The sequence below is a fragment of the Protopterus annectens genome, chromosome 12.part0, assembly GCF_019279795.1.
Source record: "Protopterus annectens isolate FY-2018-M chromosome 12.part0, PAN1.0, whole genome shotgun sequence".
Classification (NCBI taxonomy): Eukaryota; Metazoa; Chordata; order Ceratodontiformes; family Protopteridae; genus Protopterus; species Protopterus annectens.
In genome coordinates, this window is record NC_056746.1 from 527,444,477 (window position 1) to 527,462,934 (window position 18,458).

Consider the following 18,458-nt stretch of genomic DNA (forward strand, 5'->3'; position numbering starts at 1 on the left):
AGCTTGTGGCTAAAATGGGTCATCTGACAAGTCTACTTACCTGGTCAACAAATAAGAGTTTGTTTCTAACTTTATGTATAAACACACACTTTTTTGCTTCATTTTGTTCTAATTATTCTCCATTGTTCCCGTAAAGGTTGATCTACTGTAAGACATCTCTGCCTCCCATAGTTTTTCAACTCCTCAGTCATTTCCCACTTAGTCCACTTACCAACTAAAAATCCTTTCTGTTGCCTTTTGTTTTTCCTAATTTCCATCTCCTTTGTCTCTCCCATTATTTTTCTTAGTCCTTTTGTCTTAGACTTGCTTACTTTCCCACAATGCCTTATATTTACTGCTAATAATAGCTGAAAAAGTAATGTAACTATTGCGGTCTGAGCACTCTCCATTTGAGGAAAGTTGCCATGGCTGGCAGGCATCGGGGGAAAAATAACATAGAAGAAAAAATTGAATGCAGGATTATCTCTTACTTGCCTCTGTTAGCTAGTGAGGGTGTTTTCTGTAATTGGACAATAAGCAGACCTGCAATTCTGTGACCCCTTCTTGAATACAGTTAATGCTAGGTCAGCCCTTCATAAGTTTAGCATCCTCTTAAACAAGTTGTGGGAACCCTTCTATGTTATGTAGCTCAACAACAGAAGGGACAGTATTGGTGTGGTATGTCCATCTGTATTAGATTTAATTTAGAGGTTGATAGGAGTACTAAAGACTTCACAAACTGTATGAATATGTCTTTGTAGCAGGAGCAAATTCAGTGTTAATTGGTGACTTTAGAGCAAGTGTGAAGGGACTGCAGAAAGCAGCTGAATTGTTGGGACATTGTTAAAGCAGGATCACCTTTTAACATAGTTCAATGGTCACACAGTACTAGGCATGCTAAATAGTCTTCCTGTTCTGAGTACATGCAAGTACTGCTTTGATAAACATATTTCATTTTAGATATGTGAGATGATTATAGCCATTTTATTGATGTACATATCAGATATCTGATTGTGATCAAATAAAAAAAATGCATTTTAACTTGTTTCGCTCACACACTAACTTTGCCAAGCCAGATTAACAGATGTTTAATTTTGATGAACTGGCAGCAGGGGTCAGTCAGTGTCATTCACAGACTTCAAGTGTCCCCCACCAGCTGCAACCATTTTTTTGCTGCGTGCACCTTAGATGTTGGACTGTGATCGGTATGGACCACAGTAATGAGCTTCTTGCTTTCAAACACATACACTGCATCCCATCACAAACATGCACACTTTATCTGTGAGTGTATGTGTATATATATATAGGTGTGTGTGTGTGTGTGTATATATATATATATATATATATATATATATATATATATATATATATATATATAAAATGTGTGTGTGTGTGTATATATATATATATATATATATATATATATATATATATATATATATGTATTTATGTGCAGTGTGTGTGTACACCACAGATGTCTGTGTTTAAATGATGGCTGGTGCTTGAAGCAGCCTGAATCAATTGGAAACTGCTAGTATTCAGAAATTTCCATGCTACAAGATTGGTTAAGTTATTAAAACCTTTTGGTAATCAGATAATTAAGCGTGACATTAACTACCAGCAGAATGAATAGCAGTTATCTGCAGTGCTGAGTCACAGAGAAAATTAAATTTGATTAAATCTTTTCAGATAAATAAGCAAAGCAAATTTTGCATTTCTTGTTCAGCTGAAGTCATTTTCTCACATTGCTGTGCTTTATTGCAGCACTGAGTACCTCAAATTCAGTATCACAATTAAGTTACATTGAGACAAAAGCTGTCTGTATGATCTTTCACTTACATTTGGTTTAAAAGAAATAAGATGGCCCACATGTTTAGTACTACAGGCATGACTATCACCACAACATAATTAGCAGTGTTAGCACTGATTTTAAAGGACATTCATTTCAGCTGGATAAGGCAGATGAGCCAAGACTGAGAAAATAGGTTCATAGGTAGTTACTAGGCTATCGGCCCAAGGGCCTAAGTAAGCCTAGCCAACAAAGTTCCCTGGCTTTCACAGCCCAAGAAAACTGTTTTCCGGTGCCCCTGTCGAGCAGAGCCACAGAAGTGATCCCCAGGCCAAATGTCCTATTTCCCATTCACTCATCAAGATTTTTCTTGAAGAGTGCTAATGAGGAGCTTTGTTTGCTATAGATGGGTAGCTTGTTCCAGAATATGTGAAGTCTCTGGGTCAGGAATCTATCCCTCCAGCACGCCCTGTTTATTGTGGTGACGAGGTTTAGGTCCCTAGAGCATGTAGCTCGGAGAGATTGGGATTTCTTTAGGTGGAGCATGTCCAACAGCTCTGGGTTTGACATAGCTTTGTATGTTAGGCAGAGATCACCTCGGAGTAGGCAATATGCTACGGAGTAAAGCTGGAGTTTTTTGAGACAGTCAACGTAGGGCATCTGATGCTGCTAATCCTCTTTGTGAGGTACTTCTATGGCCTTTCTAGCTGTTGTAGATGTCTTGTGAGGTACATTCCAAAAGGGGCATTGTACTCTGTAATGGGTCTGAGTGACGAGGGGAACAATGACACCTTTTTTTCCTGGATGAGAACCCTTTTGTGATGAGGTGTGCCACATAGAAGGATTTCCTGACCACTGTGGCAGTGATTATCAAAGGAGAGACTACTGTCTACCTGGGTCCTAAGGTCTCTTATCACACTTTTGGTGTTAAGTAGACTGCCACCTATGTGGTAGTTCATGGGTACAGAGTTTTTACCAAAGGGGGATGACAATGCAGCACTTTTTGGCATTGAGCTTCTCTGACACCAAGCATCTGTCTCAGTGAGGCCCTTCTGTAGGATGTCCACATCGTTTGGGGACTGTATTATGGTACCTAGTTTACAGTCCTCTGCGAACTTCATTAGTCAGAGATCTTCTGTGTTAGCCTGTACTTTAGAGATGTAGATACCAAACAGGAGAGGACCCAGGACTGAACCCTGTGGTACTCCACTTGTTACTGGTTTGAAGTTGGATTTGGAGTTTGGAACTTTAACAGTGTGGGTTCTGTCAGTGAGCCACTTGGCAACCCATGTTGTGACGTAGGGATTTATACCTAGTTTAGAGAGTTTATCTATAATTTCAGAATGGGGGATGGTGTCAAAAGCCTTGGCGAGGTCAAGATAGCCTGTGTAAACTACCTTGCCCTCGTCTACGGCTTTGGTGATTGAAGCGGTCGGGTTCAGAAGAAGTGATCTGCATTTCACAAACCCGAACTGGGTGGGGTCCAGAGTTTGGAGGTTACCAATATCTTTGTAAGTTCCATGATGATACGTTCCATGGCCTTGCAAACCAGACTCGTCAGTAGGGCGATAGTTCCTGTGGTTTGTGGTGGCGGATAACTGTTGCTGTGCACCATTCTGTGGGCACAAAGCCTGAAGTGAGGCGTTGGGATTACAGGAACTGCATTCTTCCCGGGATTACAGGAACTCTGCATTCTCGCATAGATGTGATGTTGGCAATATCAGTTGGTTCTGTAATTTTTGCTGTAACTCAGCGAAGATCTGGGTGTTGCCATTGAGACTTTGGACATAGTTGTAGCTTGTGGTTGTTGTCCTTACCAGTGGCACTCTGCTTTTCGTGAATTCAGCTTTGGCTTTTTTTATGAGGATGAGGATCTCTACCGGAGCTGACCAGGGAGCAGGGCTCCTCCACTCTGCCATTGAGATTCTTGGCTAGTCGTTGAAGGCTTTGTTGTTGTCCTTAGAACCAGTGGCAATTTTGTTTCGTAGAATTAGTTGAAAGATTTTATGAGGGATCTCAGCTTCACTGAGGCTGACCAGGGGCCTCCCTCCACTCTCTTTGCAACAGTTTTTTTGGAAGATAGAGTCTTGGTTCTGTTAGGGATAGCAGTCCATGCACTCATGTAAGTGCTTAGATACAGCAGTCATAACTGTATTGTCCATCTGCATGGGTGACATGAATTTCGCCACTCACTCTCCTAGCATGAAGTTGGCTTTTGGGCTTTATTTTTACGGTGGTTTCTGTCCAGACAAAAGCACTGGAGCTAAACGAAGCTTCGTTAACTGAAATAAAACGCTGGTGCAGGAAAATTGCAGGTAAAAACCGTAAGCTTTAATAAGTCCAACCAGGAAGGTAAAAAACAACAAAGCCAGTAATGTTAAACGCTCTCAAATGCGTTTTTCGTTCAAGACACTGCTTGAACTTCTTCAGACTTACAACAGTGTAGTAAAAATCAAGTGCTACTTAAATACTCTAGTTAAATACAAAATTGTAATAATACAAAGTTACATATATTTTTGGTGTTAAAAACTGTGCATAAAGTACAAGTATTTGTATATATGTTTTTTAAAAATATTATTTTAAATAACATGTTTATAGAACTCTATATTTAATTCTGTTCTTTTTAAAAATAAAATCAATAGTACTCAGTCTCCTTTTAAAATATTACTATATTACCTATATAAACTTTTTAATTTTAAAATGCATGCAATACTGCAAGCTTCATTTAACCCTGGTTTAGTCAAATTACTACCAGAAAGGAGTGAATTGAACTGGCAACTAAGATTAAACGCACACACAGAACCAGGGTTAAATGAAGCTTGCAGTATTGCATGCATTTTAAAATTAAAAAGTTTATATAGGTAATATAGTAATATTTTAAAAGGAGACTGAGTACTATCGATTTTATTTTTTAAAAAGAACAGAATTAAATATAAAATAGAATTCTATAAACATGTTATTTAAAATAATATTTTTAAAAAACATGTATACAAATACTTGTACTTTATGCACACTTTTTAACACCAAAAATATATGTAACTTTGTACTAACATACACACTTTTGTATTAATATGGAGGTATTTTTACTTTATTTATTTTTATACACAGATACGCAGATATATACAATATATGTATAAATTTAGTAAACTTTTTATATATATATATATTTAACATATTTAAAATACTATATATATTTTATGTATAAGGTAATACATTCCCTATTTAGGTGAACACTAAACAGGAACATCTTTATCAGTTAACAAGTAAAAAGCCCTTGGGTAAAAATTACACTAAAACACTAGGGGGAGCTGTGGACACTTTAGAGAGTAGACACAATAACAATAGTTTGCTTTCTAACTTTAACATCTTTAAGTAAAGACTTACTCGTGCCCTTGTACTTCGATACACTATTACCATCATTATTATTTGCAAAGGAGGAAAAGGTGTGTTCACTACATACCTTTTTATATACACTAAATAATTTTTGTATATATTAAATAACTGTATAAGAACACTACTATAAGAGAAGTTCGCTAATTGATATGGTTATTGCTTAAAAAAGATTGGATCAATAGACTGTGTAAATATAGTAACCTAGAAAAGTATATTTTAACTAATACTATGTGCATTAAATTTTACATTGGTTGTTAATACAAATTTTGTTATATACGGGAATTAACAAGTCTTGTTGTTAAAAAGTCGTCCATTACTTCTTCCTGATAGGACAAGAATGAAGAGGGGACTATTTAAGTGCAATAGTAATTAGAGTAATATGTTTGAAGAAGTTCGGGTATTACCCGAACGAAAAGCTCTTAACATTTACGTGGATTTGTCTTTGAAATTTTATTAAAAATGTCATTGTGCATTTAAATTGCTCTGGACTCCAGTATCAATTTACTTTTTCGCTTGTTTGTCTAATGTGTACTTGCTTAGAGGACTGGTGTACTCCCTATTGCCGAACAGAATAACTAAACAACATTTTCAAACGTGGTGTTCCAGGTCCTACTCCGGAGCTGAGGTTGTTTGTTTCTTTTCTTTTATTTTGATGAACTGGCAGCAGGGGTCAGTCAGTGTCATTCACAGACTTCAAGTGTCCCCCACCAGCTGCAACCATTTTTTGCTGCGTGCACCTTAGATGTTGGACTGTGATCAGTATGGACCACAGTAATGAGCTTCTTGCTTTCAGACACATGCACTGCATCCCATCACAAACATGCACACACTATCTGTGAGTGTATGTGTATATATAGGTGTGTGTGTGTGTGTGTGTGTGTGTGTGTGTATATATATATATATATATATATATATATATATATTTATATATTTATGTGCAGTGTGTGTGTGTACACCACAGATGTCTGTGTTTAAATGATGGCTGGTGCTTGAAGCAGCCTGAATCAATTGAAAACTGCTAGTATTCAGAAATTTCCATGCTACAAGATTGGTTAAGTCATTAAAACCTTTTGGTAATCAGATAATTAAGTGTGACATTAACTACCAGCAGACTGAATAGCAGTTATCTGCAGTGCTGAGTCACAGAGAAAATTAAATTTGATTAAATCTTTTCAGATAAATAAGCAAAGCAAATTTTGCATTTCTTGTTCAGCTGAAGTCATTTTCTCACATTGCTGTGCTTTATTGAGGCACTGAGTACCTCAAATTCAGTATCACAATTAAGTTACATTGAGACAAAAGCTGTCTGTATGATCTTTCACTTACATTTGGTTTAAAAGAAATAAGATGGCCCACATGTTTAGTACTACAGGCATGACTTTCACCACAACATGATTAGCAGTGTTAGCACTGAGTTTAAAGGACATTCATTTCAGCTGGATAAGGCAGATGAGCCGAGACTGAGAAAATAGGTTCATAGGTAGTTACTAGGCTATCGGCCCAAGTGCCTAAGTAAGCCTAGCCAACAAAGTTCCCTGGCTTTCACAGCCCAAGAAAACTGTTTTCCGGTGCCTCTGTCGAGCAGAGCCACAGAAGTGACCCCCAGGCTAAATTTCCTATTTCCCATCCACTCATCAAGATTTTTCTTGAGTGCTAATGAGGAGCTTTGTTTACTATAGATGGGTAGCTTGTTCCAGAATATGTGAAGTCTCTGGGTCAGGAATCTATCCCTCCAGCACGTCCTGTTTATTGTGGTGACAAGGTTTAGGTCCCTAGAGCATGTAGCTCGGAGAGATTGGGATTTCTTTAGGTGGAGCATGTCCAACAGCTCTGGGTTTGACATAGCTTTATATGTTAGGCAGAGATCACCTCGGAGTAGGCAATGTGCTGCGGAGTAAAGCTAGAGTTTTTTGAGACAGTCAACATAGGGCATCTGTTTGATGCTGGTAATCCTCTTTGTGAGGTACTTCTACGGCCTTTCTAGCTGTTGTAGATGTCTTGTGAGGTACATTCCAAAAGGGGCATTGTACTCTGTAATGGGTCTGAGTGACGAGGGGAACAATGACATCTTTTATTCCTGGATGAGAACCCTTTTGTGATGAGGTGTGCCACATAGAAGGATTTCCTGACCACTGTGGCAGTGATTATCAAAGGAGAGACTACTGTCCACCTGGGTCCTAAGGTCTCTTATCACACTTTCAGTGTTAAGTAGACTGCCACCTATGTGGTAGTTCATGGGTACAGAGGTTTTACCAAAGGGGGATGACAATGCAGCACTTTTTGGCATTGAGCTTCATTGAATCAAGCATCTGTCTCAGTGAGGCCCTTCTGTAGGATGTCCACATCGTTTGGGGACTCTATTATGGCACCTAGTTTACAGTCATCTGCGAACTTCATTAGCCAGAGATCTTCTGTGTTAGCCTGTACTTTAGAGATGTAGATACCAAACAGGAGAGGACCCAGGACTGAACCCTGTGGTACTCCACTTGTTACTGGTTTGAAGTCGGATTTGGAGTTTGGAACTTTAACAGTGTGGGTTCTGTCAGTGAGCCACTTGGCAACCCATCTTGTGACGTAGGGATTTATACCTAGTTTAGTGAGTTTATCTATAATTTCAGAATGGGGGATGGTGTCAAAAGTCTTGGCGAGGTCAAGATAGCCTGTGTGAACTACCTTGCCCTCGTCTACGGCTTTGGTGACTGAAGCAGTCGGGTTCAGAAGAAGTGAACTGCATTTCACAAACCCGAACTGGGTGGGGTCCAGAGTTTGGAGGTTACCAATATCTTTGTAAGTTCCATGATGATACGTTCCATGGCCTTGCAAACCAGACTCGTCAGTAGGGCGATAGTTCCTGGGGTTTGTGGTGGCTCCCCCTTTGTGGAGTGGGATAACTGTTGCTGTGCACCATTCAGTGGGCACAAAGCCTGAAGTGAGGCTATGATTGAACATGGTACTTAGGTGGGGAGCCAGTTCATTTTGAAGTTTGTGTAAAATGCAGCCTGGGAATGCCGGTCCCATGGATGCTGTGTTCTTTGCTTTTAGAGAATGCAGTTTTTACCTGCGTAGTTGGGATTACAGGAACTCTGCATTCTTCCGGCATAGATGTGGGCCCTTTAGGGGGTGGGAGGGGGGTAAAGTTAGCACTGAACCTATCTGCCAGGATGTTGGCAATATCAGTTGGTTCTGTAATTTTCGTGCCATTGTGCTGTAACTCAGCGAAGATCTGGGTGTTGCCATTGAGATTCTTGACATAGTTGTAGAATGCTTTGTGGTTGTCCTTAGAACCAGTGGCAATTTTGCTTTCGTAACTAGCTTTGGAAGATTTTATGAGGGATCTCAGCTTCTTACTGAGGCTGACCAGGGAGCTCCTCCACTCATGTGATTTTACTCTCTTTTGCAACAGTTTCTTCCTTCTGTTGTAGAGTTTGTTTATGGCAGGGGACCACCAGATTGGCTTCCTTTTTTTGGAAGATAGAGTCTTGGTTCTGTTAGGGATAGCACAGTCCATGCACTCGTGTAAGTGCTTATAGAGCGCATTTGTGTCTGATACAGCAGTCGTAACTGTATTGTCCATCTGCATGGGTGTCATGAATTTCGCCACTTCTGTCTTAAGACGCATGAAGTTGGCTTTGGAGAAATTATTTATGGTGGTTTCCTTAATGGGGGGTGGGGGTGGGATGTGGATATCTAGGGTGATTAGCTTATGGTCAGATCTGACCGAGGAGTTGACCTCAGGTGTGGAACACCGGTCGCTCATGTTGGTAATGACTAGGTCTAGGATATTGTTGTCCCTGGTGGGGGTGTGGATAAGTTGATCCAGGGCATTGGAATTTGTGAATTCCAGAAAGTGTTGAGTGAAGGAGTTGGTACATGAGCAGTTTCCCAGTTATTGGTGGGGTAGTTGAAATCGCCCATTATTAGGGTGTTTGGTTGAACCCTAATATTTTCCACTATATCAAGAAAAGAGGAGTGGAAATCCTGGGGCATGGTGGGGGATCTGTAGCAAGCTACAATTTGGATTGCAGTTTTGCCCAGAGTTTGATGCACTTGGATAATCTCGGATGCATTATGCTGAGCAACTAGCCTGGAGGTGTGGATATCCTAAATGAATATGGACACCCCTCTGCCTTTAGTGTTCCAGTCCAGGTTAGATGCCGGAAAGGTGTGGTATGTATTATAGCCTGGTAATGCAGGGGTGCTCTCTGGAGCCTTGAACCAGGTCTCAGTCACTGCACAGATATCGATATTCTCCATTTTAAGGAGTGCCTCGAGTGAGTGCATTTTGAGGTTTAGACTTCTAGCATTGAGTAGCATTGCCCTCAGTTTTTGCTTGCCTGTACCTGTTACGGTGGTGAATTTGTCATTTGAACCTTGCCTAAAAAAGGCACAATAGGGGCTGCAAGAGCCTTAGCCAGTGTCTGGAATCCCAGGGGCGACAAGTGCAGGCCATCTCTGGCAAAACATCATGGTCTATCGACCAAGTCATCCCAGGCAGACAGATACTGGATCCCCTTAGAATGACACCAGAAGCTTAGCCAATTGTTGAAGTCAGTCATTTTGTCCTTGTACTGTGGTATCATTCTGGATGACGGCAGGATGCTACTCAGGGCTAGTGTCATACCTGCCTGGGCTGCAAGATTGGAGAGCTCTTCCATGTCTCTTTTCATGTAGTCCAAGGAGATATGTCTCAGGTTGTTCACACCAACATGGACAATGACAGAGTCATATTTGTACTTGTTGTGGAGTGACCTGAGTGATTGGGTTATGTGGTGGATCCTGGCACCCGACATGCAGCTGACAGTAACCTTCTCCTTGTTTAGCCTGGTGAGTGGGACATCAGTATGCCTGACTGTAGAGTCACCTATGACTAGTGTGTTGGGTATGTTGTTTTGCCTTATAGACTGTCGTTGAGTGGCACACTGAATGTATGGGCTATGTGTCATTTGTGCTGTTTTGGTGGGTGGAAGTTGCTTGCATTTCTGCTTTGGAGGTCTCTGTTGCTTGGGCAGATTAGTATTGAAAGCCTCCATGAATGTGTTTGTGTTTCTTTGTGTGGATTTAGGTGATGTAGGTTTAGTAGGACTATGTGATGAGTGCGGTGTGGTGCAAGTGTTTACTTTCTCCTCTTGACTGTCAAGTCCAGTCTTGGTTGGAAAGAGCTTTGCCTCCAATTTGGCTAGATAAGTGCATCTCTCACAGGTTGTATTGTTGGGTGGTAGGAGGAGAGGGTTGTCTGTGTACATGAGGCAATTGCTACATTGCCCCAAGATGTCCAGATTTATCAGGTAGACAGGAGAAAACACAGGGAGCTGACCTTTGGACATGCCTGAATAGGTACTAAAAAACTGTTTTCCTCTAGGCAAATGAGGACGATTGAGTGCTGTAGTAATTTGTAGCTTATTTAGTGCTTACAACAGGTTCTGAACAGGTGCTGAGCTAGAAGCAGCAGATTTGGGCGTTAAAACTAAGAAACTGGCTGGTTCTAAGGGAAAAATTGAAGAGCAGACTTTATGGCACTGGGGATAGTTTAACCCTAGCTAAGCAGTACTGCACGGTGTGCAAACACGGGTTTTTAACTCAGAAAGTTGAAAAGGATAGAAATCAGCCCAAAACAGCCAGTAAGGTACAATTTCAGAGCTGGAAACCACTCATCTTGTGACAGGCTGCTCAATGCCTACCACTCCCACTGATAAGCAGAAAGACTTCCCTCTGCCACAACAAGATCTGGACAACTCAAAAACACAAAATAAAGTCCTGAAACCAGCAAATCTGGGATCCAGACTAATCTAGTATAAGAAAAGGCGGGAACCAGCAAAACAGATAGTATTTTGGGGTGGGGGGTTTGTGAAATTAAACAGAAAAATGCAATTTATCAGTAAATATGCACAGAAAAGGCTGTCACACTTGAGTGTGAAGCCTACAACAGTAAATGCAGTTTAAATTATTAACTTTAAGCTGAAATCAAAGAGTGCACACAGTAAAACAATTTAACAGTAAAATGCAGCAGAAATAACAGAACCACAGTAAAAATGGCTTTTGAAGTGCGGTAAGCAAAAACGGTCAAGAAAAAGCCAAAAAGATACTTAGAAACATCAAAAAGTCTCTTTCTCATTTCTGGTGCTGTAGTAGTCTGCAGGATACCCAAACAGTATCCGCTGAGCTAATAACTATATCAAGGTTTAGTGACCTTAGAGTTAGTTGTAATAGGGAGATGACAGGGTTCAGCCACCTGTCTGGGGAATGTGGAGGAGTTTGGCTTCCACATAAACATTTGCCCATTCAGTCTGTTTGATGCAACTGAATGGGCTTTAGTTCTTCTTTCAATTTTGATAGCAGATTTTATTGAACATCTTGCTGCATTTGAACTGGAATACAGAAATTTAGTTTAATCTCATCTGAATGGTTGCCTGTTTACTAATAACTGAAACAGCTGATCATTCCCTTTCTGTCCCACCTTTAGGCCCTTCACCATCTCCTCACTGGCCTTTGATCTGTTTAATGTATAGTGAAGATGGCTGAATATGTGTTTGAGAACACATGGTAGCAGTGGTTTGTAAGCCAGTGTTTAGCTCTAAGCCGACCCCTTAGTCCCTTGCCCCAACACAGTACATCGGTTTGTTGCTCCTTTGGCAAACATCAAACTCTGTGTTGGCCAGGCATGTGACGTAGGTTACTCATCCATCACTGGATGAAAAGGGTGCATGTACAGGCCAAAAGGCACTAACTACTTGAAGGAAGACTTTTTGTGTTTATACATCTTCAGCTGTCTCAGTAGAGACCAGTTGGCATAATGTTTAAGGTCTTTGGCTGCCATGCACAAGGTGCAAGGTTCAACCCTGACCTCCAGCCAATGTCTTTGTGGAGTTTGCATAGTCTCCCTGTGTTTCTGTGAGTTTTCTCCAACCTCTGAAAAACATGCTGATTTTTTCCATGTCAGACTCCCCAAAGAATGGAGCTGCGGGCAGCCGTACAGACTCTGCATGGCGCCCTCTAAGGAAAAGAGTTGTGTAATACAACTACTTTGTGCATCTGCTGTGGTGAGCAGTATCCTTCTTATAGGAGAACACGGACCACATACTGCATGCTGTGACAGGGCTAGCCACTCAACAGTGTAAAATAAGGTGATTCGGTCATGTTGACTAATGTCTCTAAAATGGGCATGGGTATTTGCCAGTGATAAGGGAATTGAGGACCTGACCTACTTTGACCCACGCCAGGGATTAATGCTCTCAGTGAGGGTGTGTGCCCCTATTGGCCAGTGTGTGCTCGCTACAAATCCCAGTAGCCTAGTATCACTAAGCTACTAGCTGGCTGGTATCCCATTGCCCAGCGTCTGTTACCTGAGATAGTTCCATTAAGTAAAAGCTGGATGTAAAACCAATCAACCTTTCAAACATGAACTAAGAATTGCTACACTCACTGTAGGTTCACTGACGACACAGCTTGGAAGTGAATGGCATTATGGCAGGGAGGAGGCTGGGCATCCTACGTATCCAGAAGATAAGATGAAGTGCAGTGCAGCAAAGTCACTTGGAGAGGGTGACTGATAAATCAATATGCAGAGTAGTTGAATGTAAGATGAGAGAGGAGCAATTTGGATTCATATCAGGATGCAGCACAACTGACCAGTGTTTGCAGTTAGATAGTTGACAAGAAGCTAGAGATGAGGAAAGAGTTCAACTGGACATGCCTAGACTTGGAGAAAGCAAATGGCAAGGTCCCAAGAAAGCTGATGTGGTAGTCCTGCGGTGGTTCCATGTCCCAGAAACATTGGTAGAATTAGTGTATGATATGTATAAGGGCCCAATGACTCCAGTACGAACAGTGTCCTGTCTCACAGAGGGGTTCACAGTGGGAGTGGGTGTGCACCACGGTTCAGCTCTGAGCCCGCTGCTGTTCATACTGGTGATGGACTACATTAGAAAACAGGCTGGAGGGGAAAGCTCAACAGTTTAACTGTATGCATATGATGTGGCATTACAGGCAGACCCTGAGCAAGAAATCCAGCAAAGGATAGGGGAAGTATACAAAACTGAAGTCACATGGAATGAAACTGAGTACAGATAAGACAGTTGCAATGGCAGCAAATGGTGGAGTTCAGAAGAAGCTGAGAATTGAGAAAGAAGGAAAAAGAGTGGAACAGGTTACAGCTTCAAGTATCTGGAAGGGGTGATAGAGGAGAAAGGAAGTCTGAATGAAGAGGTGAAAGCTAGAATCAGAGGGTCTACAGCCAACTGGTGCTGAGAGTCAGGTGTAGTATATGACAGAAGACTTCCAAAGAAGATGGAAAGTAAGGTGTACAAAACAGTGGAGCAACCGGTACTATTGTATGGTACAGAAGGCTGGGAAGTAAAGGCAGAGCAGTTGAGGAAGCGAGGTGTGATGGAGATGAAAGTGCCTGAGACTGTAGGATGCAGATGAAGAAATGAGGACATAAGGCAGAAGCCAAAGTAGCTTCAGTCACAGAAAAGGTGAAAGAGAACAGATTACTGTGGTTCAGGCACATGTAGAAAAGCTGGTGAAGATTTGGGACAGACCAGAAGGTGACAAGAAGAAAGAAGGGCATCCAGCAAAGAGGTGGATAGATTATGAGAGAAGACCTGCAACAGTCAGGCATGAGGGTCAAAGAAGGCAGGAGAGTGGCATTGAATAGAGAGAGATTATGACAGTTGACATGACATCCCAACCCCATGGAGAAAAGGGGAGTCAATGATGAGGAGCTGTCTTGGTATCTGCTGAATGGGCTCTTGAAGAGGAAGTGGGCTCTCTCCAAAGTAGTAGACTTATATGAGTGCTCTTCCACCACTTGCATCTCTTTTTTCTAGGTCAAGCCTATGTGAAAGAAGTGTGTGGGCTCCTCAGAGACCAAGGAAGGCTTTTGTGTATTTCAAGTTCTTACCTCCCTTTGTGCTAGGCAAGTCACTCAAGTGAATGACTATGTTGGCCCAGCAGTCAGATTGCTTTCTGTGGCCACCTGTAGTGGGGGGTGCAGGTTTCTGCATTTACCCTGCCCTAGTATGCAATCACCATTAAGTACATGTTCTGAACATTTTCATGGTAGGCCATATCATTAAATCTTCTAGATTTTCTTCTAAAAGGAGCTTCACTAAGAAATCAAGATGTATACATAGAATTCTTGGAACAGGTCCAGACACTAATCTATGTGTATAATCTACTGCCATTTTGTAGCTTAGACCCCCTCAGTGTTGATGTTAAAACCTGTAACTCACCAGTGCATCATTATAGCATGTAGACATTTTCAGCGGTACCATACGTTGACAATTGTTGCTGATGCAACTTTTTAATGACTCTTGACAGGTTTTTGGTTAATTCCAGTTGTAAGGAAGGGCTGCCCCCCCATTAACCTCCTCCTTAATTATCTGGGCTGAATACAGTGGGAACATTTATCTCTGTGGACAAAGATGCCATGCCCTTAATTACAAGTTGATCAATATGGAGTGACTTTCTTACAACCTTTGACACATATTGATAAAAACCCAGATTACTGTCTGCATGTGTCTCAATCCCAGATTACTAGGTCTACTTTTAGGGGTGTTATATCATTAAGGGTAGTTTCTCAGAGTGGCCATCTTCCCAAAAGGTACTATTGGTTGTGGCACTAGTCCTTTGTTTGTATTCCACTTTCCTGTAAGATGTTAGTATCTTGGGTGGGTGGGGGGTGGGGTTCTGTGACTACTCCTAGTTTGTAATTGTCTTAAAACTTGGCCAGACAGAGGCCCTTAATGCTGGCTTTGATGTTTGAGAAGTAGATCCCAAAGAGGAGCAGACCGAACTCAGAACCATGAGGGACAATGCTAGTAACTGAACTCTTTGTGGAGGTGGTCTCCCTGATCATAACTTCTTGGGTCCTGTCTGTGAGCCAGTTGGCTGTCCAGTGTTTTACACTGGGGTTTATGCCTCATTCCTTGAGTTTGTTTACAGTGCCCGAGTGAGGTATTGTATCAAATGCCCTAGCCAGGTCAAGATAGTCAATATACACTGTTTTGCCCTTTTCCATTGCCTTGATGACATTCTCAAAGAAGGCCAGTGTGTTTAATAGGAATGACCTACCTTTGATTAAACCAGCCTGGATGGGGTCCAGTGTCTCAAGGTTTCCTATGTCATTGTTAATTAATTATTTCCACAATAATTATTTCAAGGATTTTTCATATGAGACTAGTCGGACTAATCAATCTGTATGGGATCTGTTGATGGTCATCCCCTGTGCAGAGGGATGACTGTTGCAGTCCTCCATTCATGTGGCAGAAAGCCTGTTTGGAGGCTATAGCTGGAGATTGACTCCAGTGACCCTGATAGATCATTTTCAGGCTTTTTAGAAGGCATACTGGGATGTTAACAGGGCCTATCAGAGCTGTGTTCTTGGCCTTAGAAAATGCAGCTAGGAACTGCTCCCTGTTGATGGAGGGATTATTTTAAGTGGTGTTTCCTGGAAGGTGGCTGGGGGTAAAGTTGGAGTTGAATTTGTCTGCCAGTAGATTTGCTATATCTCCTGGCTCCATGAATGTGGCTCCATCTACAGTCAGTTCAGCACACTGTTGTGTGCTGCTTTGGTTTCTGACATAACTAAAGAAGGCCTTATGGTTGTCCCTGACCTGGGAAGCTATCTTTACTTCAAAATTGGCTTTCTTGGACTCGGGTGTCCTTCATAGTTGTCTGTTTAGTTTGATGATTTATTTTTTTCAGTGTTACTGTTCCTAATTTTATCTGTAACATTTTTGTTTTGTTGTACAGTCTAATTTTGGATTCCATGAGGGTGGTTTGTTTTTAGTTTGTTTTAGGCTTACTTGTGGTACGTACAGCAGCCTCTATGCTACCATAGTCATGGTTATACAGAGTTTATCTGAAAAGTCTGTATAGGCTGCTGTCTTATTTGGGTTTGGAGGGGCTTGAAATTTTGAAAGGTTATTGCTTAACAAAAGGTAGTTTGCCTTGGAGTAGTTCTGAACTCTTACAGGGTTTACTGGGGTTGCAGAATTGATTTTTGTTTCAAAGGAAACCACGTTGTCATATGACCTTACCTGAGAAGACATGACACTGGGTGGGGTGCAGCGTTCTCCCATATTTGCGAGTACCAAGTCCAGTATGTTTGTACGTCTAGTAGGCATGTACATTGTCTGATATAGGGTGTTTGTGTTTACAAAGTCAAGGAATCTCTTTACCCCTTTACAGACTGGGAATCCTATGCAACCCCAAATTTGCAGGCAAAGTCAGTCCTCCATGAATGGTATTTGGCTGGATGGTGAGCGTCTCCAGTATGTCTCAGTATGAGCAGTGGGTTTCCTGGGACATAGAAGGTGACCTTTAGCTTGCTAGGATATGGTATGGGACTTTGGTGATCTGCTCATGGAGAAACTCTAGCACGTCGTCCTGTTTAACCAAACTATATATATGCTTGTTATCAATGTAAATCAAGGCACTTCTGCAGTTAGTCTTCGTTTGTGCAGTTGCTGGTCTAATTGTGTGGAAGGCACTGAAGCCTTGCTCTACCAGGGTACTCTCTGTGGCTTTAAACCATGTCTCGGTTATTGTACAGTCTGCATTCTCCGTGGTGAGGAGAGCTTGGATGGAGTGAAGTTTTTTGTTTAAACTCCAGGCATTGAGCAGTAACACCTTTAGATTCCCATGGGGTTATTTTGCTATGTTAGAAGGTTTGTACAGTTTGACATTGTCTAAAAGTCTCTGTGGGGCAGGACAATTTCTTAGCCAATGTTCAAAAGCCTAGAGGGGAATATGTACAGACTACATTTGGCAAAGCAATGTGGTTTGTTAACCATGTCCTCTCATACTAAGAAATATTGTATCTCCTTAGAATGACATCATAAACTGACAAAAATTTTCATATTGTGGCATCATCCTTGGTGAAGCTAGAATGCTGCTTCATGATAGACACATACCAGCCTGTGACATGCAGTCTGAGGGCTCCCTAATGTCTCTCTTCTTATATTCTAGGGAGGAACATCTCAGGTCATTTACACCTACACAGACTATGACTGAATCATAGTAGTACTTTGGGTGCAGTGACTTTTGTGCGAGAATAACTTGGCAGATCCTGGCTCCTGTTAAGCAACTGACCAATATTTTCTCTCTTTCTGGATGATCTGGAAATGAAGTGCTTCATCCAGTTCCCCGGTATTGTGGCTAACTGCTCGCTAGGGTGTTCTGTTGATCTCACAAGCATGTTCATATCCCTGGATCTAGTGTTTCTGGTGCTGCTTGTTTTGCAGATGTGCAAAAGCTCCATCAGGGCTGGATGTAAGGATGCTTTATATGCCAAGCACAGATCACCTCTCAACAACCTGTAGGAGACTGAGTGTAGAGCAAGGTCTCCAAGGTGTTCTGTATAGGACAGTGTTTTAATACCCTGGATTCTCTTTTGATTATTATTATTTTTTTCAGTTCGTACTTGTATAAATCTGAGCATAGCATTCAGCTTCTTTGTTAATAGGATAATTTTTAATTTATTAATCTGGGTCACGTATAAACTTAACAGAACCGATTTTATGGCAGCATGTATTCTGTAAACTGTTCAGCATTAATGCCTAACTAATTCTTTTGATTTACCAGAAAATTAAACATTTTGCAATAGAAAGTAAATACTGGGGTAAAATCAAGGACAAATTGTATAACTCTACTTTTTTGCTCAAGAATTGGTGAAAAAAACAAAAATGATGGGATATAAAGGTCCAAAAGCACGGACAATGTTTAATGCTGTGTTGTTTCACTTAGAAAGTTAATAGAACATTTGCATTAAGCATTTTCTGAAGAATAAGAAGTATGAAACTGTAATGTTTGGAATTATTGGCTGACTGTAATCCCCATTGATTTACTAAAAAATCAAAAATTTTATAAGGAAAAGAAAAATTATGAGGTAAAATCAAGGACGTTCTGCAGAATCAGAGACAGCTGAAAGCTGTGCAAAGTGACAGCTGTACTGCTGAGTTTAGGAATGATGAATGTGTTCTAGCAGCTCTTCACAGAGCTGTGATTTCTTCTTCAGTGGAGTGACTGCAGATGGCATGATCCTGCCTATGTGCCTTGAGGATGCTGTTGTCAGTAGAAGTGTTTGATTTGATTCATCAGAAAAACAGAAAGAAGAGCAGCGATGACCGTTAGAAGTAGCACTGAACAGCTATTTTTTGAGAAGAACCTCTGTACTTTTCTTTCCAAGGTAAGTGGAAAATATGGAAAGTTTATTTTGTGTCAATGCGGAGTGGATTAAGAAGGCTATGACATAAATCCAAGTGGTGCTTGATAACTGTGAGGCCACCACTGATCT

The 18,458-nt window shown here is 41.2% G+C and overlaps 1 protein-coding gene across 1 annotated transcript in view; it reads left to right on the plus strand.

The window, feature by feature from the left end:
* The window catches only part of CYTH3 (cytohesin 3), a 934,108-nt gene that overhangs the window by 357,731 nt on the left and 557,919 nt on the right, over positions 1–18,458 (plus strand). The window lies entirely within an intron of this gene.